A 6,000-nucleotide genomic window follows, 5' to 3' on the forward strand; every position below is an offset into this window, starting at 1 on the left:
TTGAATAAGATCCAGGTTTGTTAATGTGGCTGACACTACACACACACACACACACACACAGACACACACACACACACACACACACACACTTTTCCTTTTGGTTTAAAATAGCACACTGTTTTTAGCAAGTAATCTGCTATTAATAACTTAAAAATATAGAGCTAAGCTATTTTTCATGAATCAATAAACAATTGTGTGTTGAAACAAAAGAATATTTAATAGCTATTCAACATTCCCTTAATTTGAAAAACAAAATCCATGTGGAATGTCGTCAAAGTCAAATAAGTCCTTACATTATGGAAATAATAGACAATGAAGAAAGTAAGTGCAAGAAATATAGAAAACTGAATATTTAAAATGCTAGAAAAAATATAAAATCAGATTTTAAAACCCAGCAGCATGGTGTAGCATGGACCTGTATTCTCAGCCCTCAGCAGGCAGGGGAAGGAAGATCTCTTTGAGTCTGAGTCCAGCCTGGTCTATATAACCAGTTCCAAGGTAGACAGGGATACATAGGGAGATACTGTCTCAAAAGAAAAAAGTAATAAACATGTATAGGATTTTAAAGAGGCTTTTGTATATTTTCCAGATCAACATTATTGATAATAATATCAGATTATACAGATTAGGAGAAATATTACACTTGTTTCTGAATCATTTTTTATTTAAATAATGCTTCAGAAGCAAAAAACTGAGATTATCCTCAGATTGCCTACTATAAAAGTGGTGGATATTAGTCTTACGGGGGTATGCTTTAAAGAAATCCAACCTGTAGGATTTTTATAACCTGAAAACTCACAGCTTTCCCTACCCATTTGTTGTGACTTTTCTGTATTCTAGTATTTAATATTCTGCTGTCTTTCATTCCACCTACACAGATTTACATTTCTATATACTATATTTCTGATAATCTAAGGAAAACCTTTAAAGAAATAACTCAATCATCATCCCTAATTATTCCAGCACTTGACAAATATGTTTTCATAAATAGGAAATTTCACAAATATCTCCATTAAATTTACATGAAGCTGACATCATAATTTTTAATAACCTTATAAATTAGAATATCCATGTCACATCATTTGATGCTTATGGCAGGAAATCCAAGTGTGATAAAATTATACAAGTAAATGAATTTCAGGCAGAATAAAATATCACATTGGAAATTATTTCATGCACTCTAAATCATTTTAACAATTAATAACTAAAATATTTGTCAGTCTAATGACTAGGCTATATACCTTCTGTAAAATAACTGCAAAGCATTTTTTACTAATTAACCATCTAGACATTAAGGTATTACCCTTGAGGAATGGTGTACAAGAGGACTTCCATGTGAAATTGCAATCCTTATGTATTTATGATTCCTCTATTTCTGTCAGAAGCATTACAGTGAGAATAATTGTAATAGAGCTTTCAAAAATACAAGACTAAATAAATAAGTACCAGGATTTTGAACTCATTCTTACAGTTTTCTTTAAAATTACTACATACATACACCCCTACCAAAAGTTATTAATTTGCCTGGTTATTTTTTATACAAGCAGTATAATGATTTTGTACTTTTTATTCAATATGTTTTTGAGAAACATCTACTCCCATTCTTTTCCCATTCAGTCTACAAGCTCAATGTATTTTCTGGGGCAATTTTCAAAATTGACTTAAATGAGGAACAGCATATAAAATAAATCCTCAGGTTCTCTAAAAAAGGGAGGGGCAAAGTTAACATGGAAATAGTGCATCTATATTTCTAGTAAGCTATATTTGCAATCTACAAATAAGGAAATGGTGTTAGGTGCATCTGTGGATCTAAGATACTATATTTACAATCATAATCACTATGAAACATTATCAAGTTTTACTAACATTTGAAAGCCTGGTATGCAATTTGCATTTGCGTATAGCATGGTCAAGGATTTGTTGAGGATTTAGTTGCAAGCACTCCCTCATGGACACTATTGATTCACAGTGCTCCTCTGAGTCAGACCTTCTCTGCTGCTTCCTTATGCATGACTTTACTTGAGAGAGAGAGAGAGAGAGAGAGAGAGAGAGAGAGAGAGAGAGAGAGAGAGAGTCTCTTGTCATCTTGCTTGAACATCTTTATCCAAGTTACATACTTTTTATTCATGTTTTATTGTGCTTGTTATACATTCCAAGATCTCAAGATCTTTCCTAATATCCTAATAGCCTACTTTTGGATAAAGCAATACTTCTTGGGGATTTCAACTCTGCTCCCTCACTCTTTACCCCACCAGGCATTACCCGAGTTCTTTATGCTACATAATCTCTTCAGCACTTCTGTTTCAGGAGCTTTGATAATTCCATTGGTTGGGTTACTCTGTAGGTCTGTGTAAAAGAATAATTGCTTACACTTTCAGGTTTAAATGTTTATAGGGGAGCTCTTTTTGAATAAAGGAGTGTTGCTGTGATAGAAACACACAGCTCATCTTCTCCCTTTAATTCCCCTTGGTACTTTTCCAAGCCTTTCCCTACTCAGTTACTGAATGACCACTGAAGGCAGAAACCTTTTAAAATGCAAATTTGACGTGTGTCTCTCTACAGAGTAAAAATACAACTTGTTAGTGGGCATGGGCATGTAATGTTTTTCTTACTGCACTTCTAGGGTATTACCTGCCTGATTCTTCCACTGAATTTATTTCATCCTAACACAAATCTATCTGTGAAAAGGTGCTTGTGGTACAGACACAAAGTCCTAAATGCCTAGATACTTTTTCCTTCTTTTCTTTTATTGAATAATTTCTTTATTTAAATTTCATATCCCCTTTCATGGTTTTCCTACACAAACTCCCAATCCCATCCAATCTCCCCCTCCTTCTGTGAGGGTACTTCCCAACCCACAAATCCACTCCCTCCTGCCTCCCGGCTTTGGCATTCCCTGACACTGGGGCATCAAGACTTCACATGACTAAGGACCTCTCCTCCCATTGATCTGCTATATATGCAGCTGGAAGAGCCATGGATTGTTCCATGTTTACTCTTTTGTTGGTGGTTTTGTCCATGGAGGCTCTGGAGAGGAAGGGGGTATGGTTGGTTGATATTATTGTTCTTCCTAAAGGGTTGTAAACTGCTCCAAGTCCTTCAGTTCATTCTCTAACTACTACACTGAGGTCCGCATGCTCAATCCAATGGTCAACTGAGAGCATTTACCTCTTATTTGTCAGATTCTGGCAGAGTCTCTCAGGAGGCATCTATGTCAGCATGTATCTGGGTTTGGTAACTCTAAATGGGATGGGTCTGCAGGAGATGCAGTCTCTGGATGGCATTACCTTCAGTCTCTGCTCCAGACTTTGCCTCCATATTTCCTCCTGTGAGTATTTTGTTCCCCCTTCTAAGAAGGACTGAAGCATCCACACTTTGATCTTTCTTCTTCTTGAGCTTCATGTGGTCTGTGAATTGTATCTTGGGTATTCCAAGCTTTTGAGCAAATATCCACTTATCAGTGAGTACATACCACGTGTGTTATTTTGTGATTGGGTTACCTCACTCAGGATGATATTTTCTAATTCCATCCATTTGCCAAAGAATTGCAACCCACATAGGAAGACCAATATCAACCAACCAGACCTCCCAGAGGTCTCAGGAATACAACCACCAAAGAAAGAGTACACATGGAGCTACCCATAGCTTCAGTCACATATGCAGCAAAGGATGGCCTTACAGGGCATCAGTGAAAAGAGAGGCCCTTGGTCCTGACAAGTCTTGATACCCCAGTACAGGGAAATGCCAGTTTAGGGAAGTAGTAGGAGGGAATCGTTGGGTGGGGGACTACCCTCATTGAAGCATGGGGAGGGGAGAATGGATGGGGAGATTCTGGAGGGGAAATGGGGAAATAGGATAACATTTGAAATGTAAATTAAAAAATCCAACAAAAGAAAAGAAAAAAAGAATTTCATGAAGTCATTGTTTTTAATAACCAAACAGTACTCCATTGTGTAGATGTATGACATTTTCCATATCCATTTCTCTGTTCAAGGGTATCTGGATTCTTTCCAGCTTTTGACTATTAGCAACAAGGCTGCTATTGAACATAGTGAAGCATATATCATTGTTATATGTTGGAGCATCTTTTGGGTATATGCCCAGGAGTTGTGTAGTTTGAACCTCAGGAAGTACAATGTCTAATTTTCTGTGGAACTTCCAGATTGATTTCCAGAGTGGTTCTACCATCTTCTAATCCCACCAAATCCTCTAGGAGTGTTTCTCTTTCTCTACATTCTTGTCAGCATCGGCTGTCATCTGAAGGTTTTATCTTAGCCATTCTGACTGGTGTCAGGTAGAATCTCAGGGTTGTTTTGATTTCCATTTCTCTGGTGACTAAGGATGTTGAACATTTCTTTTGGTGCTTCTCAGCCATTCCATATTCCTCAGTTGAGAAATCTTTATTTATCTCTGTACGTCATTTTAAATAGGCTTATTTAATTACCTGGACTCTAACCAAGCATGTAAAAGATCTGTATGATAAGAATTTCAAGTCTCTGAAGAAAAAAAATTGAAGAATTCAGAAGATTGAAATAGTTCCCATGTTCATGGTTTGGCAGGATTAATATAGTAAAAATAGCTGTCTTTCCAAAAGCAATCTACAGATTCATTGCAATTCCCACCAAAATTCCAACTCAATTCCTCTAAGACTTAGAAAGAGCAATTTGCAAATTCATTTGGAATATTGAAAAGCCCAGGATAGTGAAAACTATTCTCAACAATAAAAGAATTTCTGGAGAATCACCATCCCTAAACTCCAGCTCTATTATAGAGCAATAGTGATAAAAAAAAAGGATGGTATTGATATAGAGACAGGCAGATAAATCAATGGAATAGAATTGAAGACCCAAAAATGAACCCACATACCTATGATCACTTGATCTTGGACAACGGAGTCAAAACTATCGAGATCCAATGAGGAAAAAAAAGACAGCATTTTCAATAAATGTTACTTATTAAACTGGAAATCGGCATGTAGAAGAATGGAAATGAATCCATTCCTTTCACCTGTACAATGCTCAAGTCCAAGTGGATCTAGCACTTCCATATAAAACCAGATACACTGAAACTAATAGAAGAGAAAGTGGGGAAGAGTCTATAACACATGTGTACCGGTGAAAATTTCCTGAAAAGAATACCAGTGGCTTATGCTCTAAGATCAACAATCAACAAATGGAACCTCATGAAATTGCAAAGTTTCTGTAAGGCATAGGACACTGTCAAAAGGACAAAATGGCAAGCACTTGATTGGGAAAAGTCTTTACCATTCCTATATCCAATAGAGAGATAATATCTAAAATATTCAAATGACTCAAGAAGCTGTTTTTCTGAGAAAGTGACCTGTCAACAGTTAGCAAAATTTTCTATCCAGGATTATTGATTACCTTGAAAACTTAATACTAATCATTTTTTTTCATTTGTGAAACAGAACAATTTCTCTTCAAAATCTCATTAGTAAAAGAACAACAACAACCACCATTTACTGAGCTACTCTGCATTTATAACAGGTACCGAAGTTAAATCAGGAACAGATAAACCAGTTAAACAACCCCATAACTCCTAAGGAAATAGAAGCAGTCATTAAAGGTCTCCCAACCAAAAAGAGCCCAGGTCCAGATGGGTTTAGTGCAGAATTCTATCAGACCTTCATAGAAGACCTCATACCAATACTATCCAAACTATTCCACAAAATTGAAACAGATGGAGCACTACCAAATTCCTTCTATGAAACCACAATTACTCTTATACCTAAACCACACAAAAGACCCAACAAAGAAAGAGAACTTCAGACCAATTTCCCTTATGAACATCGGCCTTAAAAAATACTCAACAAAATTCAGCAAACCGAATCCAAGAGCACATCAAAACAATCATCCACCATGATCAAGTAGGCTTCATCCCAGGCATGCAGGGATGGTTTAATATCGGAAAACCATCAACGTGATCCATTATATAAACAAACTGAAAGAACAAAACCACATGATCATTTCATTAGATGCT

This window comes from Rattus rattus, chromosome 10, assembly GCF_011064425.1.
Source record: "Rattus rattus isolate New Zealand chromosome 10, Rrattus_CSIRO_v1, whole genome shotgun sequence".
NCBI classification, from domain to species: Eukaryota; Metazoa; Chordata; class Mammalia; order Rodentia; family Muridae; genus Rattus; species Rattus rattus.